Source organism: Anas platyrhynchos, chromosome 20, assembly GCF_047663525.1.
Source record: "Anas platyrhynchos isolate ZD024472 breed Pekin duck chromosome 20, IASCAAS_PekinDuck_T2T, whole genome shotgun sequence".
Lineage (NCBI taxonomy): Eukaryota > Metazoa > Chordata > Aves > Anseriformes > Anatidae > Anas > Anas platyrhynchos.
This window is the reverse complement of record NC_092606.1, coordinates 13,940,776-13,960,948: the sequence shown is the minus strand read 5'-3', so window position 1 is coordinate 13,960,948 and position 20,173 is coordinate 13,940,776.

Below are 20,173 nucleotides of genomic sequence, written 5' to 3'. Positions count from 1 at the left end.
GATCACCTGTTTACATACAGACATAAATAAACACTGATTTTAATAATCTTCATGTTTGCATAAACAGTTAAAATGATGCTCAAAATGCGCTGATACTCTAGAAATATTTTCCCAGCCTACGATGCCATCACTTATCTTGCTATTTAATTTAGAACAATGCAGCAAATCTGCAGTATACTCACCAATAGGCGAAAACTTTCTTCTATACGTAAACCACACGTAAACCACAGTAAACCACACGTGAACACACCTTGGCTTATTGTCTGACTTTGGCTTATGGTGCGTCTGTTGCTGTGTCCAGCACAGTGCAGCCCCCAAATTGCTACCAAAACCTTGCCACAAACCTCAATCCCCCTGTTAAAAGAGACCCTCTTGTTTGTTGCCCTTCTTTCGACACTCTCTAACAGGTTTATGTCTTTTTCTTATACTGTGGAGCCCAAAACTGCACTCAGTACTCAGTACATGGAATACCAACAGAGACTGCCTGGCATTTTCTCTTCTCTGCAGAAGCTCTGTTGCTAACACTGTCCAGAAATCACCACTGTCACAGACAGTAGTAGCATTCCCTCCTCCCACAGTTTGTTCTTCCCCCCAAGACTTAGACACCACCCAGAAAAAGAAGAAGAATAATACTAATAAAATAAAATAAAATAAAATAAAATAAAATAAAATAAAATAAAATAAAATAAAATAAAATAAAATAAAATAAAATAAAATAAAATAAAATAGTCAAAAGCCATCAGGAAGGCAGTGGTGCAGACTGTGGAGAGCCTGGGTTCAAATCCTTCTTCTGTGAGGCTCTGAACCTATATCCCACCACAATCTCTCTGCTAATGTATGGCAGGGAAAGGAGGAAGAAAGAACATATCTCCTGCACTTTCCATTTATTGTTGACTGACAATTCTGTAGAGTTATAAAGCCTCAATCAGTGAGATACAGGGTTCTTCTCACATTGTCTCACTGTGCCCTAAGCGGAACAGCTCTCATTTAATAGATGCTTCACCACAAAATCATGAGTCATCTGCAGTTTTGAACTTTTCTGGGATCAAGTCCCTTCAGATGGTTGAGGAATCTGCTCCAGCACCTATGTAAACTGGCGCTCTACTAAGCTAGTGAGTGAACAAGAGAGAAATCCTCTGCTAGATGACTTGACAAATTGGGTCTGAAAATAGTGTTGAGGCAGAATAGTCCACGATTTTTGCCTTGGGTGCACAGAGGGATTGGGTGTTGTAGACTTCTTTTATTCTTCATTAAGATAAACATTTTCAAAAATGTGCTTGTTCAACCTTGCTCCCACTGTGTGCATGGGAGGGAGATAACTGAAAGTGGGGAGCGTTGCTTGGATCCTGCAAGTGGCTGAGGTCCAGTGGGGTTGGAGGCTTTCTTCCTCCTTTTGGAAATGCAAAGCAACCCTGCACCTCCCCTGCACTTGCAGAAGGATCGTGACAGCCCAAAGCACAGCGGCTTTGTAATTGCTGCATACACTTCGATCGGATTTACGTGGCAAGGGTTTGGTAGCAGGGGCCTGCAGGGATGGCGTCTGTGAGAACAATCCAGACAACAGCCAGCTCCAGATAGCTCCAAAAGGGCCCCGGCGCTTGCCAGAGCTGAGCCAATAAGCGATGTTGTTTGCACCTCTGGGAGAGCAGATGTAAGCAGGGGGAAATACTGCTGCACAACAGAAGCTGGAAGAGCAAGGAGTGAGAAGCAGCCCTGCAGCCCCCAAGGTGAGTGCAGCAGGAGGCAGGAGGTGCTCCAGGCTCACAGCAGCAGTTCCCCTGCGGGCTGTGCAGGGAGAGGCCCCTGGTGGAGCAGGCTGTCCCCCTGCACCCATGGGTCCCCCATGGAGCAGATCTCCACGCTGCTGCCCCCCTGTGGGTGGAGGAGCCCCCGGTGGAGCAGGTGGCTGTGGCCTGGAGGAGGCTGCGGCCTGTGGAGAGCCCCCGCAGGAGCAGGGGGGCTGGGGGGAGCTGCCGCCCAGCCGTGGGGGACCCGTGCTGGAGCAGTTTGCTCCTGGGGGATGGATGGATGGATGGAGCCCGTGGGACGGAGCCGTGTGGGAGCAGTGCTTGAGGAGCTGCTGCCTGTGGGCAGCCCGTGTGGGATCAGCTGGGGAAGGACGGCATCCCATGGGAGGGACCCCACGGGGAGCAGGGGCAGGGAGGGACCCTGAGGGTCACTCTGCTGAGTCTGCTTTGCCCGTCACGATACTTGTTGAGCCATCGCCCTGTCCTTATCTCAGCCCTGGAGCCCTTTGCATCGTATTTTCTCCCCCTTTCCCTTTGAGGAGGGGGAGTGAGAGAGCGGCCGTGGTGGAACTCGGCTGCCCACCAGCTTCGAACCACCGCAGTTGCAAAGTCCTGGGAAAGATTTCTTTCAAGAAATTAAACAAGGTGTTTAAGAAAGAAATGCAGAGTTTCCTTTTGAAGGCTTCCTGGAGAATTGGGCTTCTTTCCTATTCCCAGCTCAGAGGAAGGGAATTGTTGATTTCACCTTCTTTTTTCTGACATGGAAATCAAAGGTGAACTGCTCTACAAGGACGGGCAACGTCTCAGAATCAAGCTCTTTTGCTCTGTAGTCCTTTCTCAAGGAAAAGATTGATCACACACCTTCCACAGATGTAGGGGAGCAGAGAACAATTTGGGAACTACTCTAATTCAAGTCAGTTTGGGCATAGTGGTACTTCCCTAGCTGTTTCTGAGACAGACGCATTAGCAACAGAGAGTGTTGTGCCGTCACTGGGAGGCGCCTGCGGTGATGACTTCAGAAACAGAACTGAATTGTGTCACCACAGCACTTTGGCAACAGCTGCCTCTGTGCACGTTTAGCTGGGAGGCACAGAGAAGGGTGCTGGATGCGATGAAACCACGTGAGGATTTGTGGATCTCCCCTTGAGGTGCACAGAGAGGGACCATGCCCTTCTGTAAGTGTTTTGATGCTTGGCTGCGGAAAAAAATGTGGTTTTGTTGTGAATGCTTCATTGTAGTATTCTGTAGTTTGTGTCAAGTCCTTACAGAAGCCTCAAGGTTGGTACTTTGCTCAATGATGGAGCTGCACAGAGTGAGAACAGACCCAATGTACGGGTGAGGGCCTCTGCACGTTCTCTTCTTCCTACAGACGATCAACAAATAAGGGGAGACAGAGAAGAGTGTGCTGTGGTCCTCCCATAGACCGCAAGTACTAAAGCATAAACAAGAGGCTTAAGAGTCCCCCTGTCATGTTAAAATTCAGGCAGCAATGGACTTCCTCACACGGGCTGGCCTGTCGACTAGTGTCTCAGGCTGTGGCGTATGAAGATGCACTCCATCTGCTTTCAGGGTAGCAATGGCAGTGGGCAAGCTTCCTGACCTTAACATTTGTCATTTCATTTCTCACCTGAGTTTTGGTGGTTCTCCACGATTCATTCTTGGTCTAGAAAAAAAAAAAAAAAAAAAAAAAAAAAGTGAATTTGGATCAAAATAAAAGGATAAAAGGATTTCCTTTCCATTAATTACATGTTCTTACCTTTGTAACAGATTTGGTTATTGACTTAGAAGGCAAATATCTGGCCAGACTGCAAGACTTGTGCTCGCAGCGTGGGACAGCTCTCGTAAAGGTGATTCAGGGCAGTTTCTGGAAAACAAGACATCAGATCTCCCAAACAGCTTTCTTTGTGCTAATGTAGGAAGGGTGAGTAAGTGTAAAGGTAAGAGCCCAGATACCGTAAGAAGCAGAAAGTGTGAAGGAAACTTCCTTCTGGCTGATACAGCTCCATATCTAGTTGTCAAGTATGAAGAGAGCAGTGCTAAGTTTCTTGGGGAGAGGAAAACAAAGAGGCTGGGAGAGTGTACAAAGAAAAAAATGGGATTCCCTATTTCAGGAAATCCTAGGAACTGGAAATAGAGATTGGAAGAGTGCTTTAAGCCAAGACAGACATGTTTTAAAACTAAAACCTAGGAGTTGAATGAACCAAGAAATGAATCCCTTTTGATTATGCAGTTGCGTCCAGTGTTATCTTGGGAAATATGGTTTCCACATAAAACATATCTGGGGCTTGAAGTTCTCCTAAGGCCCTTCTCTGTGTATTCCCTACTGTTTGGTAAGCGCTGAGGTCACACTGCAGACAGCAGCACGTCCCCTCCCCACTACTTAGCTGTCTGTTCTCACAACACGTCTAGGAACAGAATGGCTTGGACACAACTGCGCCTAGGACCGAGTTCATTCAAGCTGCTGGACGAGGTAAAAGCTCTGGACAAGCGAAGGGGAGGGAGGGATGGGTGGACATACAATATGATCACTTTAATCTCATTTCTCTAAGAATCCTGGCTGAGAAAACAAAACAAAACAGAATCAAAAAGAACAGAACAGAACAGAACAGAACAAATGAAGCAAGCAGCTAGCTTGCTGGAGACATTGTCTGGGAAGCAGTGAAAACACTTGCAAACAAAAACACGTCAAAGGACTAACTCTTTGAGCTTAATTCTAATCCAACAGCATAACCTCAAAGTCCTGTTTCTGTTCGTAACAGGCTGCTACAGTAACATGTCCCATTGGATGACTTTGCAGCATAGATGTCAGGAATGCAGCTTGGGATCCCCTCCTTCTACTCAGAGTTCACTTTGAAGGGATGAGCAAGTAATTCTTCCTGGGTTGACGGAAATCTAAAGTCTGTTTTCTAACACTCTTGCAGACGCTTCTCTGTCCATCGGCCTGTCCTGCCAACTCTGGTGTGAGTGTGAAGTTGTGGCAAGAGGGATTTCCCATTCCTATTTGACCTGATGGACACCAGCTTTCCTCGGAAATGGCTGATGTTGCTGAGGAGGCAGCAGTATCAAAGCCCTTGCTGATGAAGGTACAACCAGCTGGGGAGGCTTTGGCATTTCTGCACAACGCTGCTCCCTGACTGTCACTCCAGACTCAGATTCGGAAAGAAGCAAAGCAAGCTAGAGGAAAACTGGATGTCCTGGTAATTTTCTTTTTCTTTTATTTCTTCATTCTTCACTTGTAAGAAAATCTAAATCTTAACCCTTTGTTTGAAAACACGGCTTTATGGAAATGCTTATGGGTGTGCTCCTTCACCTTGTGTGGAACCTGCTTCACCTCGCTTCAGCTATAGGACACCTATGCTCCAATTTATGCTTCCCATGATAAAGCGGTGTTCTTTCGGTGTTCTTTTCTGTGATGCTTGCAGGCGAGGTTGAAAAGAGTTGTCAGTAGGATTCTTCGTTTCCTTTGCAGTATCCAAAGCTCCGTATTACCGTGGATCTTCTCCTCTGATCTGGAAAGCTTCACAGGCCAAAAGAGAATTGAGATGAAGAAGGAAATAGAGAATGCTGACCAATATTGCCAAGTACCACCCGTAAGTTTTGTGAAAGAATCCGGTGCATTTCTGTAGTGGTAGAAAGTTCATAAAATCATCGTCGTGCACTTGAAGGCAAGCAATGCTGTAAAAATGAAGAATGCAAGGCCCTGCTTAAGGACAATCTTCAGGCTGCTTCTAGATCAACAGCTTATTTGCTTCTTCCACAACCTCATCTCCGCTTGCTTAGAAGTTGTGAAGGTCGGAAGCACACTCCGTCTTTTTCATCCCCTCTGTGTATCTTTTCCCTGACAGCAACTTCTGTCTTGGCTCTTCACATCCAGCCAGAGCAGTTGCTTTGCCTCCGCAACCTGCAGGCTGACCTCTCGTGTGTACCTGTGCTGGACTGAGGGTAATGCTTGTAACGCACACAGATGCTGCATTCACTGTGACTTTTAGAAAAGAGAGCAAGAAGCTAACCTGCACAGCAGACTCTTAGGTTTCTGTATCTCTCTCTTTCTCTCTCTCTCTCTCTCTCTATCTGCATATATATTTCAGTACTTATTTACTTCTTTAAAGATACCTTAAATAGAATAGATACTTTAAGAAAGCTTACTTGTTCTTCCCCTTTCCTTGTTTTTAACGTTTGCTTTTCTAACCAATCCTTAATGTCACAACATGGGATTGATGCAGTACTCAGTCCTTAGAAGTTCTCAAAGCACATCAGTGATTTCTCTATTTCTCAACCTTTCCATCTTCATTGAGATCTCTCATCTGAATTTAGGTATGAGGTGAAGAAGAACACTGCAAGCAGCTGAAGCCGTATCAGACACATGCTTCTGCTAGGAAGTCATTCCGAGTGATTCCACGGTGTACTTTAGACAGGTTTGCTCTGGTCCTCTGGACTCAGCATCCCCAAGGGATATTTCAAAGCTCTCGGAAGGACCCGTCATTATCTCTGACACTGCAGCCTCCAGTAGGAAGGGGTAGATATTCCTTGCCCTTGTGCAAAGGAACTACTCAGTTAGCTGTTTCTAACCCAAATCTCGTTGTTGTCTTCTATTGACAGACACCAGCCGGCTAGCCAAGCTAAACCGCTGAAAATGGAAGGAGTGGGACATCTTGCAAAGCCTGCTGCTGCTTCTAAGCAGAAGTGCGCTGTAGGTGGGGACACAGCAAGAGGAAACGTCCAGGCCACGGTGGAACTGCAAGGCACCTGTCTGAGCCACACAACGAAGTCAGCGATTCCCAGTTGGAGACTGTTGCTCGACCAGTGACACAGCAGCTGGAGCGCTTCTGGTTGCTGCTGATGGGTTCCCGTGAATCAGCCAGGGACAGGAGCTATGAGAACGACTGAAGCGATTTGAAGTTACCCGAAAGAAAGAAGAGAGGAGAGAAGAAGACAAGAGGGGAGGGAAGGGGAGGGAATAAAAGGAAGGGAGGGGAGGGGAGGGGAGGGCAGGGGGAGGGTAGGATAGGATAGGATAGGATAGGATAGGATAGGATAGGATAGGATAGGATAGGATAGGATAGGATAGGATAGGATAGGATAGGATAGGGTAGGATAGGATAGGATAGGGTGGGGTAGGGTAGGGTAGGGTAGGGTAGGGTAGGGTAGGGTAGGGTAGGGTAGGGTAGGGTAGGGTAGGGTAGGGTAGGGTAGGGTAGGGTAGGGTAGGGTAGGGTAGGGTAGGGTAGCATAGCGTAGTGTAGCGTGTTAGAGAGGAGGGGAGCATAGGAGAGTATAGGGTAGTGTAGGGGATCGGAGTTTAGGGGAGTGTAGGGTAGGATACGGGAGGGGAGTGTAGGAGAGTGTAGGGGAGGGGGGCATAGGGTAATGTAGGGTAGTGTAGCGAACGGGAGTTTAGGGTAGGATAGGGGAGGGGAGTGTAGGAGTGTGTAGGGTAGTATAGGGGAGGGGAGTGTAGCAGAGTATAGGGACAGGGAGAATAGGGGAGGGGGTGTAGGGGAGGGGAGGAGACGGGAGGGGAGGGGATGGGGGGGAGGGGAGGGGAGGCAAAATTGGGGAGAGGAGGCAAAAGAGGGGAGGGGAGGGGAGGGGAGGGGAGGGGAGGGGAGGGGAGGGGAGGGGAGGGGAGGGGAGGGGAGGGGAGGGGAGGGGAGGGGAGGGGAGGGGAGGGGAGGGGAGGGGAGGGGAGTGCTACCATAAATAAAATTGCCAAATACATGACACCTCCGAGTTGACTAGGGCTGAACTACTGAAAAAGAATAGAAAATCTATAAATAAGAGTGAGAGATGGTGAATACCTAACCATCTCTTAAAAGCAGGATTTTAAGAGAATAAGTAATTGATAAATGGAGTTAAGATCGGAGGGAAAAAAGTCCACTGTTGCAATCAATAGAGTTAAGATGTTTTTCTAGTACATTAGGAACAAAAATTAGAGTAATGACACAGATCTGATACGAGATGGGTATTGCTTCAGTGAGAAATGATGGAAAAAAACACAACACAACACATGTGTATGTGTTGTTGGGTATTTGTAAAAAAAAAAAGAAAAAAAAACAGGTTAATGAAAACTGCATGCTCAATTAGATGATTTTTTTGTTGTCATTGGTATGGAATTGTGGGCTTTACAACACAATATGTGTTATATATATATATTATATATGTTTTATATATGTTTTATATATGTTTTAATAAAATAAGGAAATGATATTTTTTTTCTACTTTTGTGGTTTCCAAACTGTAGTTAATAAACATTAAACAAGATGCAATAGGATCTCGTTAACTCTTTTGTTTGAAAAAACAGTGGCCCTGATCGAGAGGTGCAAGTGAGAGGAGACAATATTCAGTATTTCTCTATGTTGTCATTTATTGGTGAAGATGAAAGTCTGCAGTTCATGTTCATGACACTAGCATGACAACATGACCACAAGGGGGACTGTCTGGTAGTGAAAAGGAACTTCAGCATGGATTAAAAATCTTTGCCTTTCTTTATTCTGAACTGTTTTTCTTATGGCTGCTAGAGAGAGATTCTCTGCCTTAGAAATAAAACTGCCCAGGCTGTTCTGATAAACCTGTAGGGTTAAGGCACTTCTACCAAAACAGATTTCAAAAGGCAAGAAGTCAAAAAGCAACAATTCAGTAATCTGTGTACGCTTCTATATTAAGTTTTAAGATCACCTGGTTTATATTTAGTTCACACAAATTAACCAAACATAGCAGCATACAACCTAAGAAAAGCTTAAGAAATTTATTAGATGCACAGATAAAGTGCTGTAACATAGAAACTTGTGTAAATCTATTCTAAAATAAATAAGGTACAGTTAAACCACCTTTGACTCGTTTTAACTCGGAAAGAAATAACCTAAGTTTTAATCATTTGAATTTTAAGGTCAAGGTGAAATATACCATAACTATAACAGTGGTTGTGATCTGTATCAACTATTTGAGGCTCCTGTTCCTCTTGAGGTCTCCCAGAAACAGGAAGGCTATTGCAAAATGTGTCCATTAGACATAGTTCCTTTTACAGAAACATTTTTGTAATAAAGTCTGGTTGCTCAAATACATGTTAAAATATTTAACAAGGAAACAATTTTCTCCTGATCCAGTCAATCTTTTAAACAAGACAATGTATTTTTCCTATGACGCAGCCCACAGGAGGGAACAGAAGTAAACATCCTCCTTAACTGAAGACTGTTTTGTTTGAAGAACTAAACTATTGCATTATTATATGAGAGCAAGAAATATCCATTTGGGTTATCCCTTTCTCCAAACATGGTGCCCAGTGATACATGTATTTTTGCCTTAATCTCAAAGGCCCGTTTGTCTCCAGGTAAGGTACGTTAAAAAGAGATTCCCTTTAAGCATCTTATCACAAGATCTCTTACTGCCTTTCCATCCGGGGAAGCTTGTGTGTTAAACTGCCCTTGGAGTTTTGGATGCTACTAGATTTCTGTGCTCTGTTATCCATAATTTCAGGCACTTCGGGGCTAACATGGCTGTTTAAGTCAATGCAATAATATTACCAATATATTCAACACTCAGAAGAGTCACCACAGTTTCCTTCACACACTCAGGATTTCAAATTCTTCTTCCAATTCAAATAGCTTGTCAGTAGATTCAATGAGTTCTGTAAAAAAAGATAAAGAAAAAAATGCTTCTAAAGACATGCCTGATTTTGTTCACTTAAAAAAAAAAACTTTGAAAGACGCATTCCAGAAAAGTACTTTGTAAGAGTGAAAAAAAATAATCTGTGCTAGCAATTGTATGGCTTGTTTGGATACATGCCTGCTATATATTGCTTGACACTCACAAAGGATAGTTATTCTACCTGTGATTATTCTTTTATTTGCTAACGAGGAACATAACATTGCACAATTAGGCTTTTAATCGGTGCCTTACCTGCTCCTGTGGTTGTCACTTCTGGTTTTGTTGGAGGTATGAAAGGAGGCCAGTGTGGCGGGTGCTTCTGGACCAGCTCAAACATCCGTAGACTCTGCTGCTTTAGAATCTCCTGAGGACAGAATGCTTTCATTTTAAAAGCTGGCTCGGGAGACGCTTCAAACACAAAACGTGTCTGCTTAATTGAAAGTGTTTTTTAATTACGCATGTCCATCAGGAAAAAAAGGTCTTTATACAGACATACTGTGAAATCCAAGCACCATGGTCTCTGTAATACATCCCTAGTTAAAACACATCTGGAAGACAGATCTCTTGAACTGTACTACAAATTATCAGTCTTATCATCTTTTGATATCAGCTTTGATATCTGCAAACCTGTAATTTTGTTTACAGGTAGCAAGCACACTAGGAATGTACAATATTTTCTGCTTTTTAAAAGAAAGTTGCTTGCATAGAACTCTCCTCAAGTTTTCTGTTGATCAATAGCACAAAAGACAGATCTATCAGCTCCTCCAAAGGGGAAAAAAAAAAAAAAACGCATCAGATTTTGAAGGACAGGTTTTGGTCAGGAAAAAAGGTGTTCCTGAAGCCAAACGCTATTCCTCTTCAAAGAGAAGTTACCTTCTGTCCTGTATTTCAGTGATTTACAAACTGTTTTCCTTAGATGATTTTTTTTTTTTTAAATAAATGCCCTTAGAGGTTGATGGTACTTTACATTCAGACGTCTGGTGCTTAGCTTAACAGCTGCATGCAGAAACATCCTCAAGTCTGTTTCCTGTGGCAGCCAGCACCTTCTGTTCTCCCTAGATCAGCAGGAGCTAGAGGCCTGCAGCACTTACAGAATCAGATCTTTAAGATAGCAGGGACTAACAGTCATAATTAGAACACGCAATCTATTATGTCAAACAATAAAAAAGGATCAGGAAGCAAATCATTGATACATCACTACAATATGGCAGTTAAACCTTAGTCATTTAGTGAGAATTAGAAGTTAAAAGCAAGTGTCACCCAGTAACACCTTCAAGTGTGGATGTTTACACCCATTTTCCAACTGGCAGGGTTTGTGGCTGGTAAAGTGCTGAACAATTTCCAATTAGCAATTCAGTAGTATTGCCTTACCCTGATGCTTTAATGCATTCTTCTCCATGGCTCATACAATTTGTATACAAAGGAAAATGCAAAGGAAAATTTTACAAAAACCAGACAATAAAAACCAGACTTTATAAAGAACAAATCGAGATGCTAAGTTCCCACTCTTACCTTTTGTACAAGACTACACCGGTTATCAAAATCACATTCTTCTTTGCAAAAGAAGCCCTTAGGGGAAAAAACAAACACACAGAGTTTTACCTTTGCAGATGGTAGGTATGTGGTACCAGCAGGTAAGGCGGTTTGACCTCTGATACAGTAATGCCCTGTACGATCAGTAGATATAAGACTCCAAATATGTGGCAGCTCTAGGGAGAGAACCCACGGGGAGAACAAGGCCCTGCAAACCCCTAACGAAATAGTCAAGCAAAAAATAGCAGCAGCTCCTGTGTGCTCCTCCATGGAGCGCCACCCAGTTCCTACAGTCCAGGTATCAGCAGAAGCTGAAAACTTGTAGATGATGGACCACCTAAGGAACATTTCCATTCTGGTATCTATACTGAAAATATTTGCTCTTCATTATGATTTTGTCTGTCTCGTTGCATCATGCCACATTTTGCACAGTTACGTAGTAAAGTATTAAAACAAAAAAAAAAACAAAAAAACTTTCTAAAAAGCAGCAGTATTAAAAAACAGGTATGTGAATGAATGACAGATACCGGTATCTTTACAGATTGTTTAAAGCTTTAGAAACACATCCCACTGGTGACAACTGCCAATCACCCAATCACAGGATACTGGCATGGGATCAGATCCAATTTTTTCAAATACCACAGTACCCCCATGACATTTTGGGTGAATTACAAATAACACATTTGTATTTGTAATTTGGGGTGAAATACAATAATTCCACTTAAACATTTTCAACTTATGATATAAAGTAAGTTTAAGTAACTTGTCTAGAGGTGACCAAACATAAAGTAGTGATAGAATAAAACACGTAAACCTGTTTCAGTTCCTTGCTCCGACCATTATAATGCCTCTTGAAAGAAGTAAAAGCTGCTCAGTAAAGAAAACAAAGCGAGCTCCCTACAGTACAGACAGCTCCCCACTTGCCCTAAGATTCTCCATGTAGTTATGTACAAACTACTATGTGTTGATCACAGAAGACAGCTTTGTGATCTTGGTTCTGTTCAAGGAGATGCATTGCTGCCCTTACCAATGTAGAGAGACATTACTTTGAGATAAAGTACATGCATTCCAGATTTCCTGACACTTACTAAAGCTACTGAAGGGTCCAAATTCATGATCTTCATTCTATGTGGGGCTTCCTGGCAGTGGAAACTCTCATCGTCAACCGTGCCATTTTCTTCTGAATCTACAAAGCTTTGAGTGGTGTGAGGGTCCAGATAGATCAGCTCATTGCCTGGATGGGTAAAAGCCGTATGTTAAAAATAAGCAAGTGACATTAATAAGCACTTGGTCCAGAACTGTAAAATAGAAATTAGATTGCCATCGCAGTCAGTATAATCTAGACTTTCCAGCTAGGGATTCTTTAAGAGAATCGGAAGGGTTAGACACAGCGTTTCCCACAGGGTATTTAGTATAACTTCCTATTGTCACCTATTACTGTAATTTTTTGGTTGGTTATGTTCTATCTTTGTCACATACTTTTATTTTTCCATGTGAGATCCAGTACTTTTTTTTTTTTTTTTTTTTTTTTAAATCTCAAGTGTTGTAAACACTAACATTTGGCAGATTAAAAGGTACAGGATGTTCACAGATGCAATCTGTAATCCCATTAGGCATTCATTCAGAAATTGGAACAAAAAAGCCTAACTAAAACAGGTTAGGTTTTACAAAAGGACAAAATAGGGTTGCAAAATTTTGGCCCAAAGTGGGGTGAAATCTGAAGGAATGCATTTTAAATTAATTAGAGCAATACTTAATAACAGAAGGTATGCAAAAGGTGAAAAAGATACTGCTATCAGAAACAGTTTTGAAATACAAGAAAATAAAAGTGACATTTGACCAATACACTTGTCAAATGCTATCAGCTATTCTTAGTATGCTGCTCTTGTTGATGTCATCACTTATTTTTACACCTAGCTTTGCTGTTAACTTTCTGCTCCTGTTAAGGATCATCTCATACTGTTTCTAAACTCTTTTAGATATGCTTCTTCATTTATTTTATTCTATTCTCATCTTTCTTTACTTCTAGAGGTTCACGCTTAGACCCCTTACTATTTCCCCTTCAAAAAATGTTCTCTTTTGATCATCTGCACATTTGGAATAAGTTTCTTTTTTCCTTACCTAAAAATCCTATGAAATAATAGGCATTATTTGGTTTCCCTCCTAATGCTCCCAAAGACTGTGGCATCTTAAAGCATTCCTAGGAGTTCAAAAGGAATAAAGGAAATTGTAATTCATTTCTTTACTGACATCACAGATACCCAAACTTATTTGACAGTAACGAGCAATGAATTGAAAGAAAACCTTACTTTAAATGCATCAATATATACGGGATTTATGTGATTTATCCCTAGTCGTGGAGGTATAATAAGCAAGAGGGCTTTCCAGCCTGTGCAGAGTCCTCCTGCCTTCTTGCTTCGGCCAAGAGCACTTCTGTGCAAATGTGCACTGCTGTGGGACGCGCTGCTGCTCTGAGGAGGGCGCCAGCACATTTTTTCTGCGGGAATAAAACTAGAAATCAGTCAACGCACAGAGGAACACAAAGCAGATCTTCCTCTCAGTAGTGAATTAAGCTAGTTTGCCAGGGATCTTTATAGGGCACCCAAGACAAAACGAGCCGGGCATGGCAATTACAGCTATTTAGTAGAAGTAATTCTAGCAGACAGTATGTGCTGGCACGTCCAAGTGAGACGTTAGATCAATGATTGGGGGATGACAATTTAAGACTGCAGTGACATGTCCTATTAATGTTATTAATAGTGTCAAGCTTTGCCTATAAAACGCCAGAGAAATGAAATGGCAGCAATGATGACAGTAGAAATTCTTCAAGGAGCTCTTCACATCCAGTGATGTGAGCACGAAGTTGGCATCAGGGATCAAAAAAACACAACTGAGTTTGTATGTCCTTCTTCCCTCTTCTTACCCTTGCAAGACAAACCCATGCCCCCCCAAGTATTTGTTCATGTTTAGATACATGCTGGCAAATGGAGTCAAATCAGAAACTGTTACCAGAAAACTGATGAGGTGTCACTTCCTGATGTCGTCAATGACCACCGTATTGCCCATAGATACATAAACTGCTAATGAATTCCATTCATCAAATAAAGCAAGCTTCCTAGAAAACATTAAGGTACTAATTAATATAAACTAGTTGGATCAAAAGGGTAGCTTTACACTCAGAACCATTTATTTATTTATTTTTTCTTAAGAAAAAACATCCTTTCTGCATTTTTTAAAGTCTCCATGTAAGAAAAAGAAAACTTTAAACATTAAATGTTTAATATCTTTAGAAAAATAGGTACTGAGTGGTACCAGGAAAAACATATGCGCTGCACCATGTGCAAACTGTTTTGTCTTACTGCTAAGTGCAGTGACAGTAACAGTTCAACTACATCAAGTTTATTACTTTTTATTGCACTCGACAGTCTCTGCAATGGGTTCTTGCCCAATTGTGTCTTTTCTCATCTGGAAAAGAAAAAAATTCCTATGCCAGTTTTGCAGATTACTTTTTGCTTAAGAAATTCCACTGAATTCAGTGGAATTACTTCTGCCTGAGCCTGCGTGCACAGCAGAAATGGGGCGTTAAAAGCTAAATCAGCTAAGGGTTTGGGGCACCAAAACTTCAGTGGGAGACAGCAGCACACAGTTTTATGTCCACTTCTGCAAAATCCAAACCTTTGCGGAAGGGAGCTACACTCTTAAGCTGCACTGGCAGAATTAGCTGTTTCAAATAAGCCAGAAAGAAATGGGGGTGAGCGTTTCACCATGAAAAACTTGGCCATGAAAGATCTGGAGTCCAGGGCATGCTTCAGCTCCCCTCCCTCTTCAGATCATGTGCCTGTTCCAGGGTGTCAAAGACTTGCTGCTGAGCTCGCAGGACCTGTAGCCTAGCCCCTGCCTGAGGTAAGACACCTCCACGTACCCCTGGAGAACTGAGCAGCCTCAGTTCCTTTCAGTGTGGCTCCCAGACTATGAGGAGCTGCCCATCTTTATCCAGTAGCCTTGCTGGCAGAACTGCTGCTCAGAAAGGGAGGAATTGCAGCTCAGTTCCCTCCTCAGCCGAGATGGCTTCTCTCTGATGTTTCACACCACCACTCCGACCTACACGGTGGCACTCTCGACCTGCCAGAGCTGTGCCACTGTGCAGAAAGGAATATACATCTGTGGTGTGACTGGTGAGGGCATGCAGACGGCATAGCAGGAGACTTTCCTGCAGTTTCTTCTCCTCAGGCTCTTCCTTTATTAAAATTTAGAGGTCACCCATTCCCAACTCAGTACCTGCACACCGAGCTGTGGCATGACATTCCATGCTGCACTTGTAAATAGATGGCAAGTACATTCCTGACTGTGGGACAGGGGGAGATGCAGCCTTCAAAACTCTGCCTGGGCCTTCTCTTGGCTGCCCCAGGGGAGTACGTTCTGAATGAGACTGGTATGATCTCACTTACTTTAGTACTTGAGCAACTGTATTTGGTCCAAACCATTCTCCAATTGACTTCCCCTCTCCAACACCCACCTGTGCTGTTTTCATAGTGAAAAAAAGACACACGTACACAAAATCAAAGAAAAATGAGACCATAAAGAATGTGGGAACAATATACAGTAAATACTGTGACTGTCAAACATTCTAGAGTAACTGCAATCTGTATTTAGCAATAACAATTATTTTCTCAATCTATGCTCTTTTCAAAACTTAGGGAGTGCCAGTTTCTTTAATAAACAAAAGGCTTCTAAACTACAATGAGAATTACAAGTTAACAAATGTTAGTGCCCTTTATTACAAATTACAGCAATAAGCTACAAGACTGTCTATTCTAACATTACTGACTCTGGTACCCAAGGCTTACAGAGTTTATCAAGAGCTACATTCTAGTACATGGCTTTATTTAGGTCTCAGGGAATGTTTCTGTACTACTAGTCTTTGCGCCCATCTGCATACCTTTTTATTTTTGTATAAGCATACACCTTGTCTTCACATCCACTTTTTAAAATTATGAATTAACATACTGCAAATTAGTGATTCAACACAGTAGAAATTTCAGTGGAAAAAACCTGAAAGTTTATGTTTGTTCTTACCCATCTGGTGGATTGAATAACAGCAAGCCTTCCTGTCGAGAAAGCATCGTAGGATTCCGTGATATTCTTCTGGTTGTTTTTTGTGTTTTTCCCATTGCCAGTCTGAAAGGAAAAATTGATATAGAATAAAAAATGGTGACGTTTTCATTACACTGATCAAATGTCTAGACAGCAGAAAGCTTTATAATGAGATGTTAAAAGACATTTCAATTCATCTCGAATATTTACATTTTGTGTAGAGCTCCTAGAATTCCAAGCTTGTTATTTATCATCAAGCTGCCCTTTATCATCATAGGCTAGATTGTCAAAACAGGGAAAATAAAACAAAACAAAAACATCAACTGCAAACATATTCTGACGGATCATGCTGCGTGTTGATAGCCATTCCAGTATCTCTGAGCTTCCAAGATTATTTAAAAGTACAGGCTGTGTTTAGACCTTGTTGGATTTCTAAGCACCCATTAAATAACAACATAAGATCCATACAGAAAGTCCAAACACTCCACTGGCAGCATCCTGGGATGTGACATGCATGCTTAAGAGCTTGCACCAGGGGGGTTTGGACCTCGTGCTGCTGACAAGTGAGTAGTGAAGAGAAGGGTAAGAGCACTGTCCCACGGTGGCAGGTTTTCCCTTGGCCTCAACTTGGGTGTTACACTAAAAGGTTTATAAAATAATGGCGACAGGATTCCCCATTTGTTCTCCTTCTATGCCTATTTCTCTGCTTCAGGCTGGGATGATTTCACCCAGCTGAATATGAATTGATTCATTAGGAACTGTTACCAGGGCATCAAAGAAAGTCTCACTAATAAATTCAGGGTTTCTGCTTTTAATGGAGTACTTACGAAGAAGCGTCTGCAGACAATACCGAAGTTCCCTCAGGACCAGCACTCACCTCTCCCTAAGTGTCTGCAGATCAGTGCTTGGGCCAGCATCATCTGCCCGCATCGCAGCATACATCCCCAGCCAGCGTCCGACGAAGGACCCGTGCCTCCTGTTAGGAAAGTTCAGCACAATCAGTGCAGGCTTTCAACTGGGTGCAGCACCACAGAGGACATTTCAGAGTGCTAGAAAACAGATAGGGCTGCTGAAGCCTCCATGAACTGTCCTACAGATAAAAGGCACACAGCAAGACTTTGGTTCCATGCTGTTGGTCTAATTCCAATCTCTGCATTGCACAAATAAACAAAATTCATTTATTCCTTGTGGAGCTGACTTACTCTTTTCATTCTTCAAGCAGCATTCACAAACCATTTACTGCATGCTATACAACATGATCACCTGTTTACATACAGACATAAATAAACACTGATTTTAATAATCTTCATGTTTGCATAAACAGTTAAAATGATGCTCAAAATGCGCTAATACTCTAGAAATATTTTCCCAGCCTACGAGGCCATCACTTATCTTGCTATTTAATTTAGAACAATGCAGCAAATCTGCAGTATACTCACCACTAGGCAAAAACTTTCTTCTATACGTAAACCACACGTAAACCACAGTAAACCACACGTGAACACACCTTGGCTTATTGTCTGACTTTGGCTTATGGTGCGTCTGTTGCTGTGTCCAGCACAGTGCAGCCCCTAAATTGCTACCAAAACCTTGCCACAAACCTCAATCCCCCTGTTAAAAGAGACCCTCTTGTTTGTTGCCCTTCTTTCGACACTCTCTAACAGTTTTATGTCTTCATACATATATATACAACAAAACATCGAAGAGCTCAGCAAGGTCCACCAAGGAAAGGAAGCAATGCAGGAGAAAGAAGACAGGACAACAGGGAGAATGGGCAGCATAAGGGAGGAGGCAGCCAGTGGCCTTAAAAACAAAGCCTAGAATATAACTTCCACTAGTGGGACATAGTGAATTGGAGCTCTGGGGTCTGCATCTAGAGATGTCTTTTCTATTTATCGTCTTGTTGCGGAGATGGGTCCTCTGGCTTTGGTTGTGTTTATTCATGTTGGGCAATTATCTCCCAAGAAGAACCCCCTGTTGGACAGAAAGGTAGAGGTGTGCTCCAGAAACACAGTGATGGCAAGGAGTCCTCCACTTCATTCTGGCATTTTTTTCCAGCTGGAAGCATTCCCAGTTGTCAACGGAATTGGTTTTGAGGAGTAGGAAAGACAGCATTGCTGGGTTTCTGCTTTCTCCTCCATCCTATCAGACCACATCATGAGAGTTGTCTTTGTTTGATGTTCTTATGTCGCGTTCTGTTATTCTATATTTATTTCTCTCTTATGTGATTTTATGTTCTTCTGTTACGTTATGTTCTTATGTTCACAACAGGACTCCTTGCCAACACCGCCTCACAGACACCTGGGCCAAAGAGCAGGGCCTTGAGCGGCTAGCTCACCATGACAGAGCTCATTTCCTTCCCAGTAGCTGCCAGGTGCCCTCTGGGGGCATTTCGGGGCTACAGCATGGGAAGACTTCCTTGGGGTGGGAAGCCATTGGGCTAGGAAATGGGCAATGTTCCCTAGGAAGGAAATCCCTGGGAAGCAAAAGCCTTGGGATGGGAAGTCTTGAATGGGGTGGGTACCATTCCCTGGGGAAGGAAGTGCTTGGAGAAGTCCTCCAAGAGAGGGGAATTCTTTGGGACGAGGTCTCTTTGGCTGAAGAAACGCTTCGTGTTGATGGGGCAGATTTCATCTGGGTTGCTGGGAATGTGCCATGCGGTGAAATGGCAAGGATGGGCACTGCCGCTGAGGCCGAGAAGCTGGTCCTGGGCTGGGCAAGCCTTGGGCCGGGCAAGTGGTGGTGTGGAAGCGTCCTGGGCATGGCAAGTGCTGCGTGGGAGGGAAAGCCTGCTGGGGATGGCCAAGTCTTGCGCTGGGCAGCCTGCTTGGCTCCAAAGCCTGCAGTCCTCCCCAAGATGTCGGCGAGGGGCTGGTCAGCCGTTGGGACGGAACCCCCGTTGCCCGCGTTCCCCAAGCAACCGCCCCACTCTCCAGCCACCATGGCAGGTCCAGCAGCCGGCTCCCGCTCCTCCCAGGGCTGCGGCCCTGCTGGCGAGCCCAGCGCCCCAGAGCTCAGCCCAGCGCCCTTTTTCCCACAGAGGGTTTCCCCAGACGGCTTCTGCGGGTTGCGCAGACGCAAAACTCCCCCTTCGTCGTCCCAGCCGTGCCGCCAACGGTGGCTGCCTGGCTGCTTCCCTCCCTCCCCGGAGCGATGGCGCTGCCCTTGCAGCCCCCCCAGGTACCCACCCTCCCCTCCGCACTGCCCCAGGCCACCGTCTGGCACGGGGTGCCCGGGGGTCCAGGGGCAGGTGCTGCAGCTCCCCGCCAGGGTGCAGCTGCCACCTGGGGGGCACCTCCCAGCCCAGGGGCACCACCTGCAGCTTGGGCAGCTCCCCGCCGCCGCCGTGGGGCAGCTCCCTGCTGTGGGGCAGCTCCCCCACAGCGCTCCTGTGGGTGCCCCCAGTGTCTCCCAGCCCCTGCTGATGTGGACGGGGACGCTGGTGCCCCAGGATGGTGCTCCCCTCTGCTTGAGGCCCAGGGCCGTGCTCCATGGGGAGCTCCTGCACCCCGCAGGCACCTGCCTGCTGCAGGCCCCTGCCTACCCCGGCCCCCCACCACTCCTCGTGCCGGGGCCTCCGCTGCGGGGGCAGGCGCTCCCCGCGCCCCGCACCCTCAGCAGCAGCCGGGGGCAGCTGCCGGAGCCCTGCTTGCATGCCGTGGGGCTCAGCGAGGACCAGGGGCCCCCGCTGCCCGGCCCCACTCCCCCCGAGCCTGCCCAGGCTCCAGCGACCGCCAGCACCCAGACGGCGACGCCCGACGGTGAGTTTGGGGCTGGCCCAGCCGGCCGCTGGGCGCCCCACACCCAGGAGCCATGGCAAAGCTGGCAGCGGGGGATGCTTGGGGGATTGCATTGGCTTGCTTTTTCCTCAGCGGCGACACTTGCAGAGGTGCCTGAGGAGCCACTGGAGCTGCTGGAGCTGGGCCCCGATGCCTTCGCCGAGGCCTTTCCCCAGCTGGCAGGGGACAGCCAGCAGCTGCAGCACCTGCAGGACCAGCTCCCGGCCGACCTGGACAGCTCCGGCTTGGAGGAGCTGCTCAGCTGCCTGGATGCCGTGGAGCACCAGGACGCCTTCGCCGCTGTCCCCAGCAGTCCTGTCCTCAAGCGCTTCCTCTCGCAGCTGCCCGACCTCTGCGAGGACATCGAGGAGCCCA